This window comes from Oryctolagus cuniculus, chromosome 8, assembly GCF_964237555.1.
Source record: "Oryctolagus cuniculus chromosome 8, mOryCun1.1, whole genome shotgun sequence".
Classification (NCBI taxonomy): domain Eukaryota; kingdom Metazoa; phylum Chordata; class Mammalia; order Lagomorpha; family Leporidae; genus Oryctolagus; species Oryctolagus cuniculus.
In genome coordinates, this window is record NC_091439.1 from 113,801,168 (window position 1) to 113,826,341 (window position 25,174).

Here is a 25,174-nt window from a genome sequence, read left to right on the forward strand (position 1 = left end):
TTTCCACAATTTCATAGTCTCAGTACTTTAAGGTAGGCCTTTGATCCATATTAAATTGATTTTTGTGTATGGTGAGAGGTAGGGATCTAATTTTATTCATATCTATATCTATAGAACTATAGATATATCTATAGAAGAGATTATTCTTTTTCCAGTATGTGGTCTGGGCAATTTTAACTGTTTTTTGTTTTTTTTTTTTATATATCATTATCATGCTGTTTGAATTACTATAGTTTTGTAGTATGCTTGGAAATCAGATATTGTGATGCCTTTGGCTTGCTATTTTTTCTTCTCAGCACTACTTCAGTTATTCAGGGTCTTTTGTGATTCCATATGAATGTTAGGATTGGTTTTCTAATTCTGTAAGAATCTCATTGGTATTTTGATAGGGATTGCATTGAATTTATAGATTGCTTTAGATAGTACAGACATTTTAATTATATTAATTCCAGGTCTTAGCTATTGTGAATTGAGCTGCAATAAACATTAATGTGCAGACAGCTTGTTAGTTTGCCAATTTCATTTCCTTTGGGTAAATTCCAAGGAGTGGGATGGCTGGGTTGAATGGTAGGGTTATCTTCAGGTTTCTGAGGAATCTCCAGACTGACTTCCATAGTGGCTTAACCAATTTGCATTCCCACCAGCAGTGGGTTAGTGTCCCTTTTTCCCCACATCCTCTCCAGCATCTGTTGTTGGTAGATTTCTGAATGTGAGCCATTCTAACTGGGGTGAGGTGAAACCTCATTGTGGTTTTGATTTGCATTTTCCTGATTGCTAGTGACCTTGAACATTTTTTCATGTGCCTGTTGGCCATTTGGATTTCCTCTTTTGAAAAATGTCTATTGAGGTCCTTGGCCCATCTCTTAAGTGGGTTGTTGGTTTTGTTTTTGTGGAGTTTCTTGATCTCTTTGTAGATTCTGGTTATTAACCCTTTATCTGTTGCATAGTTTGCAAATATTTTTTCCCATTCTGTCGGTTGTCTCTTCACTCTCCTGACTGTTTCTTTTGCAGTACAGAAAATTCTCAATTTGATGCAATCCCAGTAGTTGATTTTGGTTTTGACTGCCTGTGCTTCTGGGGTGTTTTCCAAGAAGTCATTGCCGGTACCTATATCTTGCAGGGTTTTTCCATTGCTTTCTAATAATCAACAGTAGACTGGATAAAGAAATTATGGGACATGTACTCTATAGAATACTATACAGCAGTCAAAAACAACGAAACCTGGTCATTTGCAACAAGATGGAGGAATTTGGAAAACATCATGCTGAGTGAATTGAGCCAGTCCCAAAGGGACAAATATCATATGTTCTCCCTGATCAGCGACTACTAACTGAGCACCAAAGGGGAAACCTGTTGAAATGAAATGGACACTATGAGAAACAGTGACTTGATCAGCTCTTGTCCTGATGGTTGATGTACAATGTAATACTTTATCCTTTTTAGTATTTTTTTGTTCTAGTACCATTGGTTGAACTCTGTAATTAACACACAATTATTCTTAGGTGTTTAAATTTTAACTGAAAAGTGATCCCTGTTAGGAATTTGGAAAACATTATGCTGAGTGTAATAAGCCAATCCCAAAGGGACAAATACCACTTGTTCTCCTTGATAGGTGACAACTGAGAACCAAAAAGGAAACCTGTTAAAGTGAAATGAACACTATGAGAAACGGTGACTTGATCAGCCCTCACCCTGACTGTTGATGAGCAACTTGATATGGTATCCCTCTTAGTATTTTTTTTGTTTGTTCTACTTAATACTTTTGGTTGAATACTGTAAGCAATACACAATTCTTCTTAAGTGCTGAAACTTAACTGAGAAATGATCGCTGCTAAATGTAAGAGTGGGAATAAGAGAGGGAAGAGATGTGCAATTTGGGACATGCTCAAGCTGACTTACCTCAAACGGTAGAGTTAGAAAGATACCAGGGAGCCGGCGCCGTGGCTCAATAGGCTAATCCTCCACCTTGCGGCGCCGGCACACCGGGTTCTAGTCCCGGTTGGGGCGCCAGATTCTGTCCCGGTTGCCCCTCTTCCAGGCCAGCTCTCTGCTATGGCCAGGGAGTGCAGTGGAGGATGGCCCAGGTGCTTGGGCCCTGCACCCCATGGGAGACCAGGAAAAAGCACCTGGCTCCTGGCTCCTGCCAGGATCAGCGCGGTGCGCCGGCTGCAGCGGCGGCCATTGGAGGGTGAACCAACGGCAAAGGAAGACCTTTCTCTCTCTGTCTCTCTCTCTCACTGTCCACTCTGCCTGTCAAAAAAAAAAAAAAAAAAAAGAAAGATACCAGGGGATTCCAATTCAATCCCATCAAGGTGGCATGTACCAATGCCATCTCACTAGTCCCAGTGATCAATTTCTGTTCACAATTGATCATAATGATAGGACTAAGAACCAAAGGGATCACATAAACAAGACTAGTGTCTGCAAATACTAGCTGATAGAATCAAAAAGGGAGAGAATGATCCAACATGGGAAGTGAGATACACAGCAGACCCATAGAATGGCAGATGTCCTAAACAGCACTCTGGCCTCAGAATCAGCCCTTAAGGCATGCGGATCTGGCTGAAAAGCCCATGAGAGTGTTTCAGGCATGGAAAGCCAAGATATTCTGGGGAAAAAAAAAAACCTAAATGAAAGGTCTCTGTGAGTGAGATCCCAGTGGAAAGAACAGGTCATCAAAGAAGGAGGTACCTTTCTCTAAAGGGAGGAGAGAACTTCCACTTTGACCATGGCCTTGTCTAAATATGATCAGAGTCAGTGAACTCAGGGGGCTTCCATAGCCTTGGCAGCTCATGACAAGAGCCTAGGGTGATTACTGAGGCCATAAACAAGAGTGTCAATTTATTAAGTCAACAGCAGGAGTCACTGTGCACTTACTCCTCATGTAGGATCTTTGTCCTTAGTGTGCTGTACATTGAGATTTAATGCTCTGACTAGTACTCAAACAATTTTTCACTTTATGTTTCTGTGTGGGAGCAAACTGTTGAAATCTTTACTTAATGTATGCTAAACTGATCTTCTGTATATAAAGAGAAACGAAAATGAATCTTGATGTGAATGGAAGGGGAGAGGGAGTGGGAAAGGGGAGGGTTGCGGGTGGGAGGGACGTTATGGGGGGGAAGCCATTGTAATCCATAAGCTGTACTTTCTAAATTTATATTCATTAAATAAAAGTTTGAAAGCAAAAAAAAAATTATATTAATTCTCCAAATCCATGAGCAAAAAAATATCTCTTAATTTTTTTGTGTCCTTGATTATTTCTTTCATCAATATTTTATAATTTTTATTGTAGAAATCTTTTACTTTGATTAAATTTATTCCTAAATATTTGATTTTTTGTGCTTATTGTCAATGGGATTTTTCTATTTCAGCAAGTTCATCATTAGCATATGGAAAAGCTACTGTTGTTTGTATGTTTATTTTTAACCTCAACTTTACCAAATTGGTCTATCAGTTCTAACAGCTTTTTGGTGGAGTGTTTAGGTTTTTCCTTCTACATTATCATGTCATATATAAGCATGGATATTTTGACTTCTTCCTTTCCAATTTTGGTGCCTTTCATTTCTTTTTACTCCCTAACTGCTCTTGCTAGTGCTTCCAATACTATATTGAATAAGAGTGGTGAAAGTGAACATCATTGTCTTGTTCCAGATCTAAAGAGAAATGTTTTTTAGCTTTTTCCCTTTCTGTATGTTATTGGTGGTTCATTTGTAATGTATAGCCTTTATAATTTTGAGGTATGTTCCTTCTACACCCAATTTGTAGATTTGTTTTAACGTGAAGGGATATTTAATCTTATCAAATGCCTTCTCCATATCTATTGAGATGATCATATGGTTTTGTTTCTCATTCTGTTCATGTGACTTATGACTTCTATTGATTTGTGGGTGAACACCTTTACATCTCTGAGTTAGATCCCACCTGATTACGGTGTTTTACCTTTTTTAAAATGTGGTTTTGGCTTCATTTTGCTAGTATTTTGTTGGGGATTTTTGGATCTATGTTCATCTATTTATATTGGTCTGTAGTTTTCTTTTTGTGTTTGTGTTTGATTTTGGAATCAGAGTGATGTGGCCTTGTAAAGAAGATTTTGGTAGAGTTTCATCCTGTTCAATATTTTGCAATAGTTTAAAAAATAATAGAGTTCATTCCTCTTTAAATGTGTTTCAGAATTAGTTAGGAAAGCCATCAGGTCCTGAACTTTTCCTTGATGGGAGACTTAATCACTGCCTCAAACTAATTTCTTGTTATAAGTCTATTAAATTGTATGTATCTTCTTGATTCAATCTTGGTAGCTGTATATCTTTCTATCTGTGTGTGTGTGTGTGTGTGTGTGTGTATCCAGGAATATATCCATTTCTTCAAAACTTTCCACTTTGTTGGCACACAGTTGATCATAATGGTTCTCTTTAAAAAAAAAACAATATGTATATAAGGAGATAGTTTTCATGTGTTTCATATATACAGTTTTAAGAACATAATCATGTTTCCTAGCCTCCCACCATCACTCACATCTTCTTTTTCCTTGTTTTCTTATTTTTCTTTTAATTTCGTGATGACATACTTTCAAATTACTTTAGAATCACAAGCTTAATTCTCTACTAATAAAGAATTCAACTAGTAGTAAGTTGAGAGACCACTCACTGTGCCTCAGGAGTGTAGACATGGGCTATAAACAATAATCAAATCTCAAGATGTCAAGTTAACTTATTTATATTATCATTTTTGCTACTGTATATGTTATTGGTCACAAATCAGAGAGAACATGATATTTTTATTTTTGTCTCTAGCCATTGCAGCTATTTGGGGAGTGAACCAGCAGATGGAGTCAATCTTATAATTCTCTCTCTCTCTCTCTCTCTTTCTCTTTCTATCCCTCTGCCTTTTAAATAAATAAATAAAAATAAAATTATTACTGAGAAAATAAAAATTATATTCCTTTAAAAATAACATTAGCAATAACATTCTCATTTGAGGTTAACATAGGACATATATTTATGAAAGCAACTATTTTCAGAAACAAAAGCAAATATGGTAAGTTTAATGACTTGTTTACATTTGTTTGAAAATCTTCTTAACATCTGGCTTAGTAAAAATCATCTGGATATTTTTATAGATTTCTGCACTGAAACCTTTGTTACTAGCCCACATCTGTAGGCTCTGGAAAACTCCACTGCACACTTGTAAAAGGTTAAAATAAAAAAGGCAAATTGCATCTTAATTTGAAAAGAGATTTATCCTTACTGACCTCATGAAAGATCTGGAGAATCCCCAGGAATTTCCAAGCCATTTGAAGACCACTGGTGTAGTCTGGGGGCTGGGTTTGAGGATTATTGAACATGATTGAGGTCTATGGAGGAAAAGTTAAGGTGCAACAATGGCTGTTGGCAGAGCTCTATGGCCCTTCAGGGGGATGGGACAGAGAGGAGGTGGGTAAGGAGAGGCAGAAGATGATGTCACCACACTCAGGATCTATGTTATCTCTTCTTTGTGGCAGGGATCACACTGCTGTAAGGATGAACGTGCAGCAGTGGAAAGTCCACAAAATTTTGAGAGATATCCAAGACCTTTATTTAGTAGGAGAAGCAGTGGTTATACAGTCTTATAGGAAGCAGTGGGTAAAAATCGGACTTATTTGACATCGTAGATTAAAGAGCCATGACCACAGTGGTGGCCAGAGTTAAAATACATGCAGGACTAGTGTTGGTAGCTATGATGAAGGTCCTGCTTCTGTGGGTCAAGAGTTAACAGATATGGACTGAAGTGACAGATTGACTTCCCTTTTCCCATGTGCAGAGGTGTCCTTCCCTCATAGACATCTGTACAGCAAATAATGGAGATTAAGTTTCTCCAGAATACTTTGGTTCCTTTTCCTTGACCTTCTCAAATGCAAGAGCTCAGATGTGTACCACACTCACAGAGCTTTCCCTGCTTTGGAACATTTTCATTGCTTCCCAAAAACATATCCAACAGCCCCACAGCAGGAGGTGTGGTGCCTTCTGTAGACAACAACTTATTATAAAGCATTGTCCTCTGTCTTGGTCCTGCTACACAAATGTTTAATTCTGTCAGCACTGAGCTACTTTCTTTTGCCTGAGTATAAGATGTAATAAAGATCTGCACTTGTTCAACTTCTCCAACTAGACATATTCTGTGTCCTGATTCAGATCAGATCACGCTGGAACTGAACCATTTCCCAGAGAACATGTTCCAGCTATCTCGATAAGTTGAAATTCTGTAAGCGGAGAAAAAAGCAAACACGAAACACCATCATTATATCATTTCTGAAATGCCATGGTCTTCCACATATTTTTCCCATGTCCATATTCTGGCAAAAGAACGTAAAATTATTTTTGATTTTGAGAAAGGCATCATATCAGTTATGGAATTCTTTTGTGATTCCTGGCAGATTTTTTCCCCCAGTGATGATACAAAGATGGAGGTATATAAGGAATAATATATAAATTTTTTTCTGGTGTGGATTGTCATGCACTATTAAGGGAAACTGGCTTACCTATGGCCATTTCTTGGTTAGTTAGTGTACACTCATTTAGTCTGTTTTATTGCACACTCAAGGTGTGTGTGATGGTTCTATCTTTCTTGATTTATTTATATGCCCTCCATGGCTGTAAGAGCTTGCAAATCTAATCATTTATTTATCTGTGTATGTGTGGCCTGTGGTATATATATTAACATGCTTGTGTTTGCATATGTATGTGCATCTACATGCTCTTGTTGTACTTTTGATTCAATCAATATTGGGAAATAAAACTCACCGGACCATGAAACTGCACATTGAGTAAAATTCTGTTCATGCTGCCTCAACCTACATTACTTTTTATTTCTAAGAATATTATAGGTTGGCATGGTTTTTTTAGAAATGCATCATTTCATATTTTGAGTCTTCATCTGCAGGCATAGTAAGACAATTTAACATCATTTGCTTGACACAATTTAGGCACTTTACCAACATAAACACAAGCAGGATCATATGCAGTTAGGTGATGAGCAGGATTATGTGACCAAAGTCTGTTCAGACATTGAGGAACCTTTTCCTGCCAAAGCATTGCTCTCAGAATTTTATTAAATGTTAGAGTTAATTTGGGCATAAACCCATGAACTTGCATCAACTATATATATTAATATTCTAGGGTTATGTATCTGTCAATAAAATTGTCTATTACCATTGAAAAATTAATGCTGTTAAAAACTCTACATTTAATATTCCTCAAACGTTATGAAGACCAAATTCTGTTGACTGCTTATTTCAGTTGTATTTATTGTTGACTCTTTGATATTTGCAAAATATCAAAAAACATTTTAGTGAACAAGTTTAGAAGATAAATTATTCTTAAGTACTGAAACTTAACTGAAAAGTGATCGCTGCTAAATGTAAGAGTGGGAATAAGAGAGGGAAGAGATGTGCAATTTGGGACATGCTCAAGCTGACTTACCTCAAACGGTAGAGTTAGAAAGATACCAGGGGATTCCAATTCAATCCCATCAAGGTGGCATGTACCAATGCCATCTCACTAGTCCCAGTGATCAATTTCTGTTCACAATTGATCATAATGATAGGACTAAGAACCAAAGGGATCACATAAACAAGACTAGTGTCTGCAAATACTAGCTGATAGAATCAAAAAGGGAGAGAATGATCCAACATGGGAAGTGAGATACACAGCAGACCCATAGAATGGCAGATGTCCTAAACAGCACTCTGGCCTCAGAATCAGCCCTTAAGGCATGCGGATCTGGCTGAAAAGCCCATGAGAGTGTTTCAGGCATGGAAAGCCAAGATATTCTGGGGAAAAAAAAAACCTAAATGAAAGGTCTCTGTGAGTGAGATCCCAGTGGAAAGAACAGGTCATCAAAGAAGGAGGTACCTTTCTCTAAAGGGAGGAGAGAACTTCCACTTTGACCATGGCCTTGTCTAAATATGATCAGAGTCAGTGAACTCAGGGGGCTTCCATAGCCTTGGCAGCTCATGACAAGAGCCTAGGGTGATTACTGAGGCCATAAACAAGAGTGTCAATTTATTAAGTCAACAGCAGGAGTCACTGTGCACTTACTCCTCATGTAGGATCTTTGTCCTTAGTGTGCTGTACATTGAGATTTAATGCTCTGACTAGTACTCAAACAATTTTTCACTTTATGTTTCTGTGTGGGAGCAAACTGTTGAAATCTTTACTTAATGTATGCTAAACTGATCTTCTGTATATAAAGAGAAACGAAAATGAATCTTGATGTGAATGGAAGGGGAGAGGGAGTGGGAAAGGGGAGGGTTGCGGGTGGGAGGGACGTTATGGGGGGGAAGCCATTGTAATCCATAAGCTGTACTTTCTAAATTTATATTCATTAAATAAAAGTTAAAAAAAAGAAAAAACTTCCAACCAAGATTATTGTATCATGAAGATATCCTTTAAATGGAAAGGATAGAATATTTTCCAGATAAGTAAAAACTGAGAGAATTGACCACAAAAAAGACAAACCTTACAAAACCTTTTGAAGGGTGTCCATCATAAGAAAACATTATACCACCAAATTCACTAATAGAGCAGGTAAAATCATTATCCATTCAACAAAATGACAGGTTTTCATAGTATCTGTTAATACTGTTAAATAACTTTGAATAGATTCAATAACATTGAGTGTAAGTGGATTAAATTCACCAGTGCAAGACTTAGGTTACTCTCTATAAGAAGCTCACTGCACAAAGGTATACATAGACTGAAGATGAAGGGTTGGAAAAAGTTATACCAGGCAAATGGAAACCAAAAACAAGCAGGCATAGCTATCCTGATACCAGAATAAACAGACTTTAAATCAAAAACTGTATAAAGAGAAAAGGATATTATGTTTTGATAAGAGGTTCAAGTATTAAAGAAGACATAACAATCATAAATATATATGCACCTCATACAAGAACAACCAGATGCACATAGCAAATACTCTTATACCTAAAGGGAAGGAGAGACTCCAATATAATAATAGTAGGTTACTTCAACACTCTACTCTCAGCAATGGACAGATCATTGAGACAGAAAATCAATAAAGATACATTGGAGTTGAAACATATTATGGAGCAAATAGATCTAAGAGACATTTATAGGACATTTTACCCAATAGCTATGGAATACTCATACTTCTCATCAGCGTGTGGGACATTTTGTAGGATAGGCTATATATTAGACCACACATGAAGTCTCAACAAATTTCAAAAGGTTAAAATCATATCTTTTAAGACCACAAGGAATAAAACTGGAAATCAACAAGAAGAATAATAGAACACTCATAAATACTTGGAAATTAAACAGCATGCTACTGAATGATCAGTGGACCATTATCAAAAACAACTCAAGACGTATCAAAGATCTAAATTTATGACTTGAGACTATGAAATTGCTGAAAGAAAACACTGGGGCAATACTGCAAGACATGATATAGGGGAGAACTTCTTTGACAAGACCCCAAAAGCACAGACAACAAAAGCAAAACTAAACAAATGGGGCTATATTAAACTCATAAGCTTTTCCACAGCAAAGGATGTGATCAACAGAATGAAGAGACATCCAACAAAATGGGAAAAAATGTTTGCAGCCTACCTATCTGACAAAAGAATAATATTCCAAATATATTAGCAACTTATAAAACTCAACAACAAAAAACCAGCCACTCCAGTTGAGAAAAGTGGCAAACGACTTCAATAGATAGTTCTCAAAAGAAGAAATACAAATGGCCAACATATATATATATATATATATATATATATATATATATATATAAAGCTCAGTGTCACAAGCCATCAGAGAAATGCAAATCAAATCCATAATGAGATACCACCACACCCATGTAAGAAGGGCTAAAATCCAAAACACAGAGAACAACAAATGCTGGAGAGAGAGAAAGGGGTATGCTTATACACTGTTGGTGGAATGTAAATTAGTGCAGATACTGTAGAAAACAGTGTGAAGATTTCTCAAAAAACTAGAAATAGACTTGGCTGTGTTATGCAGAAATTCCACAAATGGGTATATACCAAAAAGATTTGAGCATAATGTATCAAAGATAAACCTGTACCACCATTTTTTTCTTCTTAAATTTTTAAGGTAAACAAAATTCATGTTTCATATATAGATTTAGCAGCATAATGATAGTGATACTTCCCACATAACCCTCCCTCCTACCGTAGCTCCCATCTTCCCTCCTCCTTCCTTCCTTCCTTCCTTATTCTTTCTTTTAATTATTACAAAAAAATTCTTTTTTGAAATAATAAATTTTAATTAGCTTGGTTTAGCCATCCGCAGTGTGCATATTTAAAAACATCATGTTATACACTACTTTCAGTTTATTTTTATACTCATAAGATTAACTCTACATTAAGTATAGAATTCGACACATGGAAGGAAAAAAGCACTATTCCTTAACAGTTGAGACAAGAGCTGTAACAATCATTGAATCTCAAAATACCAATTAAACTCATATAAATTTCATTTTTTATGGTACTCTAGTAGTTACCAAAGATTAGGAAAAATTTGTGTCTTTCTTTTGTGAACTGGCTTATTTCACTAAGTATAATGGTTTCCAGTTGCCTTCATTTTGTTGCAAAATACAGAATTTCATTTTTTATGGCTGAGTAGTATTCCGTATGTGTGTAAGTATACACACACACTGTATATGTATATACATATATATATACCAAAATTTCTTTTTTTAAACTTTTATTTAATAAATATAAATTTCCAAAGTATAGCTTTTGGATTACAGTGGCTATCCCCCCCCCCATAACTTCCCTCCCACCCGCAGCCCTCCCATCTCCCGCTCCCATTCCATTCATATCAAGATTCATTTTCAATTATCTTTATATACAGAAGATCACTTTAGTATATATTAAATAAAGATTTCAACAGTTTCCACCCACACAGAAACACAAAGTGTAAAGTACTGTTTGAGTACTAGTTATAGCATTAATTCACATTGTACAACACATTAAGGGCAAAGATCCTACATGGGGAGTAAGTGCACAGTGACTCCTATTGTTGATTTAACAATTGACACTCTTGTTTATGACATCAGTAATTACCCTAGGCTCTTGTCATGAGTTGCTAAGGCTATGGAAGCCTTTTGATTTCGCCAACTCCGATCTTATTTAGACAAGATCATAGTTAAAGTGGAAGTGGAAAACTGTCCTTGCTCCAGGAATTGGTTTTAGATCCTTGATCAAATGTAAGTTGGCTGTAGATGTTTGGATTGATTTCTGGTGTTTCTATTCTGTTCCATTGGTCTATCCATCTGTTTCTGTACCAGTACCATGCTGTTTTTATTACAATTGCCCTGTAGTATGTCCTGAAATCTGGTATTGTGATACCTCTGGTTTTGTTTCTGTTGTACAAGATTGCTTTAGCTATTTGAGGTCTTTGGATCCCCTAAATAAAGAATCATATCATCTGCAAAGAGGGATAGTTTGACTTCTTCCTTCCCAATTTGTATCCCTTTAATTTCTTTTTCTTGCCTGATGGCTCTGGCTAAAATTTCCAGAACTATATTGAATAGAGTGGGCATTCCTGTCTGGTACCAGATCTCAGTGGAAATGCTTCCCATTCAATAGGATGCTGTCTGTGGGTTTTTCATATTACTGACTCAATTTCTGTCTCAGTTATGCATCTGTTTATGTTTTCTATGTCTTCATGGTTCAATTTAGGTAGGTTGCATGTGTCTAGGAATCTAACCATTTCTGATAGATTTCCCTATTTGCTGGCATACAACTCTTTGTAGTAATTTCTGATGATTCTTTTTATTTCTGTGGTGTCTGTTGTTACATTCCCTTTTTCATCTTTGATTTTATTGATTTGTGTCTTTTATTTTTTTAGTTGGGACAATGGTGTGTCAATTTTGTTTATTTTTTGCAAAAAACAGCTCTTCGTTTGGCTGATCTTTTGTAATTTTTTATTCAATTCTGTTGATTTCTTCTCCGATTTTAATAATTTCTCTTCTCCTACTAGTTTTGGGTCTTGTTTGCTGCAGATTTTCTAGATCTTAGAGATGTGTTGAAAGCTCATTTATTTGGTGCTTTTCCAATTTCTTGGTATAGGTACCTATTGCTATAAACTTTCCTCTTAACACTGCTTTTCCTATACCCCATAAGTTTTGATATGTTATGTTGTTATCCTCGTTTACTTCCAGAAAGTTTTTGATTTCTCTTTTTATTTCTTCTATGACCCAGTGTTCATTCAGGAGCACGTTGTTCAGTCTCTATGAGTTTGCATATGCTCTAGGGATTACTCAGTTGCTAATTTCCAGCTTCATTTTACTGTGGTCTGATAATCTGCATGGTATGATTCTAATTCTTTTAAATTTGCTGAGACTTGCTTTATGGCCTAGTATGTGGTTAGTCCTAGAGTAGGCTCCTTGTACTGCTGAGAAGAATGTAAATTCTTTCAGTGTAGGATTAAAAGTTCTGTAGATATCTGTTAGATCCATTTGGGCTATAGTGTCAATTAGGTCTGCTGTTTTCTTGTTGATCTTCTGTCCAGTTGATCTGTCTATTTCTGAGAGTGGAGTATTGAAGTCCCCCAATACTGTTGTATTGGAATCTAAGTCTCCCTTTAAGTCCCTTAACATATATTTTAAATAAACCGGTGCCCTGTAATTAGGTGCATATACATTGATAATCGTTACATCTTCCTGTTGAATTGATCCCTTAATCATTATATAGTGCCCCTCTTTGTGTCTCCTAACAGTTTTTGTGGTAAAGTTTATGTTGTCCGATATTAAGATGGCTACGCCCGCTCTATTTTCATTCCTGTTGTCATGGTATATCTTTTTCCAGCCTTTCACTTTCAGTCTGTATGGATCTTTGTTGGTAAGATGTGTTTCTTGTAAGCAGCAAATAGATGGGTTTTGTTCCTTAACCCAATCAGCCAATCTGTTTCTCTTAACTGGAGAGTTGAGGCCATTAACATTCAATGTGACTATTGATAAGGAGTAACTTTGCCCTGCCATTTCCCAAAGATATTTCTAATATTTGCTTTGAACTTACTGTAATCTTTTACTGGTAGATTTCCTTTGTTTACCTTCTTTCATATTTATGGCCTTGTTTCTGTGTTTCTGTGTGTAACACATCTTCAAGCATCTTTTGCAGGGCTGGACGAGTGGCGACAAATTCTTTCAATTTCTCTTTGCTATGAATGGTCTTTATTTCTCCTTCATTCACAAGTGAGAGCTTTGCAGGATATAATATTCTGGACTGGCAGTTTATTTCTCTTAGTACCTGGGCTGTATCTCGCCATTCCCTCCTAGCCTGTAGGGTTTCTGATGAGAAGCCTGCTGTGAGTCTAATTGGAGATCCTCTGAGAGTAAGCTGACATTTCTCTCTTGCACATTTTAGAATCTTTTCTTTATGTTTCACTGTGGTGAGTTTGGTTACAACATGTCATGGTGAGGATCTCTTTTGGTCATGTTTATTGGGGGTGCTATGCGCTTCCTGTACTTGGATGTCTCTGTCCTTCTCCAAACTCGGGAAATTATGTGCTAGTATCTCACTAAAAAGGCCTTCTAATCCTTTCTCCCTCTCCATGCCTTCAGGAACTTCTAGAACCTGAATGTTGGGTTTTTTAATAGTATCCTGTAGATTCCAGACAATATTTTTTAGATTTCTAATTTCCTCTTCTTTTCTTTGGTTTGACTGTATACTTTCCTGTGCTCTGTCTTCTAAGTCTGATATTCTCTCTTCTGCTTCACTGAGTCTTTTTTTTTTTTTTTGACAGGTAGAGTGGACAGTGAAAGAGACAGAGAGAAAGGTCTTCCTTTGCTGTTGGTTCACCCTTCGATGGCCGCTGTGGCCGGCGCGCTGCGGCCAGCGCACCGCGCTGATCCAATGGCAGGAGCCAGGAACTTATCCTGGTCTCCCATGGGGTGCAGGGCCCAAGCACTTGGGCCATCCTCCACTGCCTTCCCGGGCCACAGCGGAGAGCTGGCCTGGAAGAGGGGCAACCAGGACAGAATCCGGCACCCCAACTGGGACTAGAACCCAGTGTGCCAGCGCCACAAGGCGGAGGATTAGCCTAGTGAGCCATGGCGCCGGCACACTGATTCTGTTTTTAAGGCTATCTAATGTGTTTGTCTTTTGATCTATTTAATTCTTCCTTTCATTCTTCACTATCACAATTTCATGTTCTACTAGATTCTTCATTTCATTTTGATTCCTCCTTAAGATTTCATTTTCATGAGAGAGATTTTCTATCCTATCCATTAAGGATTTCTGTAGTTCAAGGATTTGTTTTTGATAACTTCTAAATGTTCTTATCATAAATTTTTTGAAATCCACATCTTGCATTTCTTCTATCTCATCAACTTCATAATCTTGAATTGGGGTGTCTTGTTCATTTGGGTGCATCATAATGTCTTCTTTGTTCTTTTTTCCTTGGTTTCTGCATTTGCTGCTTGGCATTGTGGAGATATTCTTTGGTTTCTTCTTTTTTTTCCCCTTGCTGTGGTATGTTTTCTCGTTATACTGTGACTCTAGATTAAGTGGACTGTCTGCTTTTGGTGGATCTTTAGAGGCTTGTGATGGGTGTGGCCAGATAGCTCTGTTTGAATCTTCAGGGTTAAGGGTGTGCCAAAGGTGACACACACAAGTTTGGCTTGGTAAATCAATCTCTCTCTCTCTCTTATTCAGAAGGCACGTAATTTTGCACAGCTGAGCTATTCTCCTTGAAGGCAATCAGTGTCTGGGTGCTGGCCCCTGTGGGAATAATATTCGTCTGCTCTGTCCCAAGGACCACTCAAAGGGTCTGTGCAGTCCTCAGTGTAAGCTCAGATTCCCCTGCAGTCTCCCACCGGGTTGCCAAGGTTACCAAGTTTGTGGCGTCTCCCACCGAGTACTCATGTCTCAGTCACTCGTGAGTTCTCTCACACACCCTCAGTTTTTTTTTCACAGTCTCAGTTCATAAGCTCCACACATTCAGTAGGTCTTAACCTCCTGTTGCTTCTCCCACCCAGTGTCAGGTTTTTCTGCTTGGCTGAGGGTGGGTGCAGCCCTGAGGTGGCGCAGCTTTTACGTATGTCCAAAATAGTGCCTGCTCTTTGTCTTGCTCGCCTTTGTAAGGTAAGTGGAGAGAGAGAATCGTGTCTATACTGGTCCCTTTTATTTATTTATTTTTTCCCTCCTCTAGTTAGCCTGGTGAACTTTGCCCCATGGGGCTTCAAGCCTCCTTCCCTCTAGGCTCTTCCTGCTGCTTTCCCGTCAGTGTCTCAGGCTACTGAGGTTTCACCTCACCTCCCTTTCCAGCGTTGGTGTGTAGCCTTGGCGGCGGGGTCCTGAGCTGTGGGCACCCATGCCCTCCACGTAGGTCCACTGTGTCCCACTGATTCTGAAAGAGTTTCCTCTGCAGCTTTTTCCCTGACTCTTCCCTGAAACTACAGTATCTCTACTTTTATTAAACTATCTTTTCCCAGAATATCAGTGCACTCCCTCCCTATTCCGCCATCTTGGAGGACTCTCCATACCAAAATTTCTTTATCTAATCATCAATTGATGGACAACTGGAAATTGCATATCATAGCTATTGTGAGTTGAGCTGCAATAAACATTGGGGTGTAGATAATTCGTTCATATGCTGATTTCATTTTGATTGGGTACATTCCCAGGGTTGAGATTCCTGGGTCATGTGGCAGATTTGTTTTCATCTTTCTGTGGTATCTCCCTACTGTTTTCCACAATGTATTTACTAGTTTGCCTTCCCGCCAACAGTGGATGAAGGTGCCTTTCCCCCCACATCCTCATCAGAATTTTTTTTTTTGATTTTTTGATGGTAGTCAGGAGTCAATCTAAGTAATCTGGCCTTTCTCTTGTGCAGATATTAGAATCTTTTCTTTATGTTTTACTGATGAAATTTTGATTGTGATGTGTTGTGGTGAGAATCTTGTCATGTCTATTAGGAGTTCGGAGTTCTCTTTGCTTTATGTTCTTGGATGTCCCTTCTTTTCTCCAAGTTAGGGATGTTCTTCTGTTAGCATTTCACTGTATCAGCCTTCTAATCCATTCTTTTCCACATCTTCAGGAACTCCTAAGACCTGTACATTGAGTCATTTGGTAGTATCCCATAAATCTTGAATGCTGTTTTTAATTTTTCTAATTCCTTCTCCTCCTCTAGTTCCTCTTCTTCCTCTTCTTCCCCCTCCTGCTCTTCTCCTTCTTCTCCTGTGCCTCCTCCTCCTTCTTGGTCTAATTGAGATGTATCCAATATTTGTCTTCTAGATTGGGTATTCTTTCTTCTGCCTCACCAATTCTGTTGTTAAGGCTTTTCACTGTATTTTTTATTTGACATATTGAATTCTTCATTCATTTAAGTTTAATTTCTCTTCAAAATCTCAAGCTAATGGGATAATTTTTCATCTTTGTCATGTATGGATTTCATTAATTCATGAGTTTGCTTCTAATTGTTTCTGAGTAATCCTATGATCATTGTATTGAATTCATTTTCAGACATCTCATCAATCTCTTTGTCTTCACATTCTAATGTCAAAGTGTTGTGTTCCTTTGGGAGATTCCTGCTTTATTCCTTGTTTTTGTTTCTTATCTCTGCATTCATTTTTATGCATTTGTGTAAATGCTTATTGCTTTTCTTCTGTGATGGGTGTTATCTTTGAACTCTTCCTCTGTGGCTTAGTGGAGTACCTGCTCTTTCAGTGAATACCCAAAGGCATGTGCTAGGCATGGCCAGGGAGCTCAGATCATTGCTCCATAATGGCAAGAATCCAGGGTGATATACCAAGTTGGGCATGGTAGATTTTTTTTGTGTGTGTGACAGGCAGAGTGGACAGTGAGAAAGAACGAGACAGAGAGAAAGGTCTTCCTTTGCCGTTGGTTTACCCTCCAATGGCTGCCGCAGCCGGCACGCTGTGGCTGGTGCATTGCGCTGATCTGAAGCCAGGAGCCAGGTGCTTCTCCTGGTCTCCCATGGGGTGCAGGGCCCAAGCAATTGGGCCATCCTCCACTGCACTCACGGGCCATAGGAGAGAGCTGGCCTGGAAGAGGGGCAACCGGGACAGAATCTGGCGCCCCAACCAGGACTAGAACCTGGTGTGCCGGCACCGCAGGCGGAGGATTAGCCTATTGAGCTGCGGCACTGGCCAGGCATGGTAGATCTTTATTTTCAGCAGGAGAGAGGTTATGATCATACCTGTTGGCGTAATCACAACCTCATCTCCTGTCTCCCATGTGATCAATGACCAGGGTTAGCCCACAGTGGATACAACCTCCATCTATCTGTGGCATGTGAACCACACAAAGGATCTGTGTAGTCTTCAGTATGTGTGTGAATTCCTTTGAAGTGACACACCCCAGGATTCTCAGCTTCTGGCATCAAACACAAAGATTTCCCAGAGACTCTGCTATACTCTGCACCCTATCTTGCAGTCACAGTATTCCCACAGTCACAGCATTGAAGGCTTCCACAGACATGGGGTACAGAGGACCTGCTGAGCTCCATGAGCCTGTCCCATCCATAAAGTGTGTGGAGATGTTCCCAGAGCCAGCTGCTTATAGGTGTTCCAACTTGGCAATTTGAACCCCTGAGCCTGTGACAGGTGGAAGGGGGTACCTCACAGTCCTACGTTGGGTGCCCAGCCCACTTCAAAACTTCCAGCCAGATTCAACATCATTAGGGAATGTAGCCTTTTCCCTCTGGTAAAATCCCCTGTGCACACAAGAGCCACTACAGCCTCTACTGGTGCCAAATGGTGCCTTTTCCTTGCCAGTTGTGCGTGTCCTTGTTGAGGGGTCACTAGATTAGGTGGGCACCCTGTCTCCCACTAGGGCTTCAGGCTAGACTCAGGGACAATGTGGTCAGCAAGGCTCTCCCTCAGGCAACATCACAGTGGTATTGGCTGCTGCGGTCTGCTCTCACCTTGCTCTTCAAAGCTGTTTGTCTCTTCCAGTTCCCAGCTTTTGGGGTCCTGTGATGTCCCCACCCTGTTTTGCGCATCTGTACCTTCCTTGCTGCTCCTTGGCATCCCTCTTCCTTTTGTAGAATTTCCACTGCAAACTTCTCTCCAGCTCTGCCCTGGGAATTCATTGCCTTTGCCTTTATTTTGCTATTTTCCCCTAGTGAAAAGCAGTACATCTTTCCCCTGTTCAGCCATCTTGGATTCCCTGTACCACCATTTTATAGTAGCACTGTTCACAACAGCCAAATTTTGGAATCAGCCAAGGTGTCCATAATTAGATGAATGGTTAAAGAAAATGTGGTGGCCAGTGCCATGGCTCAATAGGCTAATCCTCCGCCTGCAGTGCCAGCACCCTGGGTTCTAGTCCCATTTGGGCGCCGGATTCGGTCCCGGTTGCCCCTCTTCCAGCCCAGCTCTCTGCTATGGCCCGGGAGTGCAGTGGAGGATGGCCTAGGTCCTTGGGCCCTGCAACCCGCATGGGAGACCAGGAGGAAGCACCTGGCTCCTGGCTTTGGATCAGCGCAGCGCGCCGACCCCAACGCGCCAGCTGTGGTGGCCACTTGGGGGATGGAAAAAGGAAGACCTTTCTCTCTGTCTCTCTCTCTCTCTCTCTCTCACTTTCTAACTCTGCCTGTCAAAAAAAAAATGTGGTATATACACAATGGAATATTATTCAGCTATAAAAAGTGAAATTCTACAATTTGCAGCACAATGGACACACTAGAAGACATGAGATTGAGTGAAATGACACTAGAAGACATGAGATTGAGTGAAATGAGCTGAACCCAGAAAGACAAAAATACTGCATGTTTTACCTTCTATGTGGCAACTAGTATCTAAAAAAAAAAACAAAGATAAAAAAGAAATTTCTGTGTGTATCATTATTGCTTCAAATATAGTTTTGTAAAACTTTGTACCTTTGTCAAACTGATGCTTAAAAATGTTAAATTACTATAGTTTTAGTAATCTGTGATTAATATTTACTGTATATTGATAAAATGATAATTTTTCCATTTAAATACTGTTTAAAGCCATCATCTATATTCCCACTAAACTTAGGTCTTTGGCTTTCTTTTGTTAAACTTTTTATGTGGTGAAGTATTAAGACTTTTTACTGTGATGTAAATTTAAAATGTGTTATCTCAAAATTAAAGAAAAGAAAACGAGAAAGAGGGTGAAGACAATGGGGTAAAGGGAGGGAGAAGGGGATACCATTATGTTCTTAGAATTATATGTACTGATCACATGGAATAAGTGAAAAACTAATTAAAATTGTGATAACAAAATAGAAAATAAAAATGAGAATATCTCTTGGATTTCTATTCAGTAGTGAATCTTGGTTTAAGCATGTGTTTGAAAGTATGAGATATTGAAAACCAGGTTTTTTAAAATTAAAATATTAATACAGTTGGCTGGCGCCGCAGCTCAATAGGCTAATCCTGCACCTGCGGCGCCAGCACACCGGGTTCTAGTCCTGGTCGGGGCACCGGATTCTTTCCTGGTTGCCCCTCTTCCAGGCCAGCTCTCTGCTGTGGCCAGGGAGTGCAGTGGAGGATGGCCCAAGTGCTTGGGCCCTGCACCCCATGGGAGACCAGGAGAAGCACCTGGCTCCCAGCTTCGGATCAGCGCAGTGTGCCGGCCGCAGTGCCCCAGCTGCGGCGGCCACTGGAGGGTGAACCAACGGCAAAGGAAGACCTTTCTCTCCGTCTCTCTTTCTCACTGTCCACTCTGCCTGTCAAAAATATAGAAAAAAATATTAATGTAGCATTTTTGAATAAAAATATTATTTCTTTACCTTTTACAGTACTCATTGTTTTTAGTTACAAACAACTCATTCAACTCTGTCAGATTTAGGAAAAAATTAAACAGGTGGTATTTTAAAAAGAATATTGGTATACAATTGCATCTAGTTTGTTGCAAAAGATAGTACTTGCTTCTTTTTTATGGCTGAGTAGCATTCCATCATGTATATATTACACAATTTTTTTTGTCCAATCATCAGTTTATGGATCTGGGTTGATTCCATATCTTAGCTGCTATAAATATGGGAGTACAAATAATTCTTTCATATATTGATTTCATTTCCTTTGAGTGAATAAACAGGATGCTTAGTGAAATAAACCAGTCTCAAAAAGAGAAATACAGTATGTTTTCCCAAATGTGTGGTGACTAATATACAGAATGAAAAAATCTAATGTATCTAAGGGAAAGTGGCATTTTGAGATTTAATTATTGTTTATTGCCCTTGTCTATACTCTTGAGCAACAATTTTTTTTTGCTTACAGTTTAATTCTTTATTTAGTGGAGGATTAAGCTTGTGATTAGAAAGTAAATTCAAAATATGTCATTGTAAAAATTAAAAGATAAATAAGAAAGGAACAAGGAGGGAGGGTAGGAATCAGGAAGAAGAGGATAACATGGAAAGTATCATTATGCTTTTCAAACTGTATTTATGAAATACATGAAACCTTCCCCCTTATTTAAACAGAAAAATTAAAAAGGTAAAAAGTCAAATATTCTACGCATTTTATTGAATGAACATATTATACTTTAATAATCTCTTATTGTTGTACATTTATGACATTTCTAATATTTAGGTTATAATTAATGCAACAATAAACTTTTTAAAATAAAAAAATTGGGAATAAAGATATTTAGTGCATTACATGATTGCTAGAAAAAGTAAAGAATCAGGCTGAGTAACACATACCGCAAATTATGCCATACATAAAATTGTGCTGAAGGACACATTGATAGTGTGGGACCCTGGAGGTTCTGACAGTGCTACTAGAACCTCTGTTAGCCCAGGTGGTTGATTTTCCTGGAGCCAGACTGTGCCCAGAGAGAGGACAGTTTTCTCCCCAATTTTTTCTTCTGTTGTTATCTTTTAATCTGTTGCTCTAGTTCAACTGGAATTTGGCTGGGTGCATCTGAGTGACAGAGCCTAGCTAGGTCATTGCCTTCATCTTAGCTGCAAGGGAAGCAGCAAAGGCCAGTACCTGTCATGTTCTGTATCTATGGATGAAGGAGATTTCTGAGGTTCATTGCTCAGTAAATCTCCAAGGCCTAGAAGGACAGTTCGAATTCTGGTGTGCCAAAAAAGAATGAACAATGTAATTTTCCAAGGTGTTTTCACAATCAGTAACTAAGTAAATCCTCACAATGATACATGAGCAGTAAGGAAGGGACCTTGCCTTAAAAACGAGGAAACAGTCATTGGAAGCAGAAATCCTATATCTTTCTCTTTGGTGCTGGGCTTAGGAAAAGCAACACTCCTAACTTTCCTTTAGGTGATTGTGGCAAGTGTAGCATATGACCTGCTGGGCAAATGTTCAGACTGACCTAACATTTTGGAGTGTATTTATTATATTCTCACACACATCCAAAATCCAGCAGTCTCTTTGATGCAGTCTCATTACTGGATTTATCCTGACTTGTTCCAGGACCCTGGGGACCATAGCTAGTGATCTTGAACCATTCTTCACTAGTTCATCTTAAAAGTCAATCCTACATTCCTTTTTGAAAAAAAGCTATGGCTCTATTGTTTAAATTTCATGTCTATTTTTCATCTACCTTCTTTGTTTTATAAATCTGATATCTTCTTCAGGGTTTTGTGTGAAGAGTAAGAAGAGAAAAAAAAGAGCTATATCAGCAGAAACTCCCTGGTCTTGTTTTGTGGAGCAATTAAAACTGATAATATATTTATTAAAGTTGAAAATACAAGTAGAAGGAAAACTATGTCATGATTTTACTGTGCTAACAGGACTACTGTTAGTCTCTTGAGATGTTGATGTTCAGTTTTAAATGCAAACTTTTTTCCTGGTAACTGTCAAACTGTGTACACAAGTTCTCCTTAAATTTGACCTAGGAAGGAATTTTCCATTTATGTTCATATCTTCATCAATATTATTTTCATGCTTAAATGCAGTTCTCTCAATGGAATATAACTATTCTGTTGTTGAATAATCATTTTCCCAGCACTCTATGATTGAAAGAAATATTACTATGGACATTTGTTATAATATATTTTCACATTTGTAGTTATTTTTTAGAAGTAGGATACCTGGATCAAAGGATTTTGTGTTTTTAGGGGATTATTCACGTGCTTTCCCAACATCTCCTGCCATCACAGTGTTCCTTGTTATTCTTACAAACACTGGCTGCTGTCACAGTTCCCGAGGTTGGCAGCTTGAAGAATGGTGTTCTATTATTCTGCACATTTGTTCTTTATTGCCGGTGAGGCTGGCACTTCTCAGTGTTTGTTCATCAGACACACGGTCTGTAGAGTGCAAGTGCCTGCTGGACAGGAGCTGTATCTTCTCTGTCTTGTTCCTCTCTGAGCTGGGCTCAGTGCCCAGCAGCTGGGGAACACTCAGTCACACTGGATGAGTGAGTGACAAGTGTTCCTTGTCTCATCATGAAATGCCCTCATTAATCTATGGGGGGCTTAGTGATCTTGGTGAATATTAATCAGTGGTGAGAATTAAGATTCTAAACACTTAGTGTTGGTTGCAAGTATGTTTAGAGGAATGGGGGATGTCAAAGGAAATCTCTCTCAGAAGCATACACTGTCCCACAGGCTGTTTCCATGGAAACTGCAGCCTTAAATGAGAGAGCTAAGCACCTAGATACAGAGTAGATAATAGACATAATTTCCCTCTTGCAAACCTATCATCTGAAACTTTAAAGTTGCAAAACATTGCTTTGATAGAAATTGTTTTGTAATTGCAAGGGCCTTGAAATGTTAGATTTTTTAATTACGGACACATAGAACCACACAGCCAAGAGGGACCTTCAACTCCTGGCGCACAGAGCCCTCCAAAACTCACCAGTGGCCCAGCTTTGAAAGCGCTCACAAGGGAACTTATCCGCCCAGCTCTTCCGCCTGTGTTGGCGCTCTCCTAGTAGCGATTAGCTGCACAATGGAAAGACAACTCCTGAACAGTCACTTTCTCCAGACACCCTGCCATCCTTTGGCCGTCTCTGGAGGCAGCTGGTCTCTTTTCCTCCTTAACACTCACACATTTGGGGCATTTATCCACCAAATAGAAGCCTTGGGTTTTCACTGACTACACTATGCATCAGCTTTTCATTTGTTTTGCGGATATTTGATGAAGTCCCTTAAGACTCCACCAACATTGATATTTACATAAATCATCTCCCTACCCAGTTAAATCCTGTAAACAGTCCCTTGACTGGAAGAGCTCAGATACAAGCTTAAATAGAAAAGGATAAGGATATTTTGCCTGAAATTTATTGAACATCATGATACCCAGACAGCCATCACTAGACTCTAGCCCTTGACAGTTGGATTCATTTATGTAGAGGTACAAATGCTCTCATTCACCTCTTTTCTTGCCTTTTCACACCTCATTCACACTGGATATTAATGACTTTCCACTGCTGGAGAACCTGGGGGTACAGATGGTACAGCCCAGGTTCACTGTCTTGCTAATGCTGATGAGAGCCCTGATAGAAACTAACAGTTTCCTTTAGATTTTGGTGCAGGATCTATTTTTTTTTTCTTTTTAACGTTCTGGGGCTAACCCAAGAGTGTTAATCACTTCAGAACTTGAAAATGATGTAACTGAATCACTGCTGAGGTTGGGATAATCAGTTCTTTTTTTTTTACAGGAAAGAATTATTTATTTGAGTTACAGAGAGAGGTAGAGTCAGAGAGAGAGACAGAGAGAGGGAGAGAAATGTCTTCCATTCCACTTGTTCACTCCCCAAACAACCCTAATGGCCAGAGCTGCACAAATCCGAAACGAGGAGCCAGGAGCTTCCTCTGGGTCTCCTACCCTGGTGCAGGGGCCCAAGGAGTGGAGCCATCTTCTATTTCTTTCCCAGGACGCAACAGAGAGCTGATCGGAAGAGGAGCAGCTTGGACTTAAACTGGCTCCCATATGTGATGCCAGTGCTGCAGGCTGGGGCTTTAACCCATTGTGCCACCGCACCGGCCCGGAGCTAATCAGTTTTTAAGACTGTATTCCTGGCTGGCGCCATGGCTCAATAGGCTAATTCTCCTCCTGCGGTGCCAGCACCCCAGGTTCCTGTTTGGGGCACCGAATTCTGTCCCAGTTGCTCCTCTTCCAGTCTAGCTCTCTGCTGTGGCCTGGGAGGGTAGCGGAGGATGGCCCAAGTGCTTGGGCCCTGCACTCGCATGGGAGACCAGGAGGAAACACCTGGCTTCTGGCTTCGGATTGCTGCAGTGCGCCAGCCCTGGCAAACATTTGGGGGGTGAACCAATTGAAGGAAGACCTTTCGCTCTGTCTCCCTCTCTCACTGTCTAACTCTGCTTACCAAAAAAAAAAAAAAAAGAAGAAGAAGAAGATGAAGATGAAGATGACGACGACGACTGAAGACTGTATTCCTTGTAGTTGGGTGGTCTGTACCAATGCCATCTCACTAGTCCAAGTGATCAATTTCAATTCACAATTGATCACACTGATAGGTCTAAGAATCAAAGGGATCACACAAAGAAGACTAGTGTCTGCTAATACTAACTGATAGAATAAAAAAGGGAGAGAACGATCCAACATGGGAAGTGGGATACACAGCAGACTCATAGAATGGCAGATGTCCTAAACAGCACTCTGGCCTCAGAATCAGCCCTTAAGGCACTTGGATCTGGCTGAAGAGCCCATGAGAGTATTTTAGGCTTGGAAAGCCAAGACACTCTGGCACAAAAAAAAAAAAAAAAAAACAAAAAACCCAAACCCGAAATGAAAGGTCTCTGCGAGTGAGATCACAGTAGAAAGAATGGGCCATGAAAGAAGGAGGTACCTTTCTCTGAAGGGAGGAGAGAACTTCCACTTTGACTATGACCTTGTCTAAATAAGATCGAAGTCAGCGAACTCACGATGCTTCCATAGCCTTGGAAACTCATGACTAGAGCCTAGGGAGATTTCTGACGCCATAAACAAGAGTCTCAAATTGTTAAGTCAACAACAGGAGTCACTGGGTACTTACTCCTTATGTGGGATCACTGTCCTTCATGTGTTGTCCAATGTGAATTAATGCTATAACTGGTACTCAAACAGTATTTCACACTTTATGTTCTGTGTGGGTGCGAACTGATGAAATCTTTACTTAATATATACGAAATCGATCTTCTGTATATAAAAAGAATTGAAAATGAATCTTGATGTGAATGGAATGGGAGAAGGAGCGGGAGATGGGAGGGGTGCGGGTGGGAGGGAAGTTATGGGTGGGAAAAAGCCAT

General features: G+C 39.3%; 1 long non-coding RNA gene across 2 annotated transcripts in view; it reads left to right on the forward strand.

The window, feature by feature from the left end:
* The window catches only part of LOC127487367 (uncharacterized), a 334,927-nt gene that overhangs the window by 215,325 nt on the left and 94,428 nt on the right, over positions 1 to 25,174 (forward strand). The window lies entirely within an intron of this gene.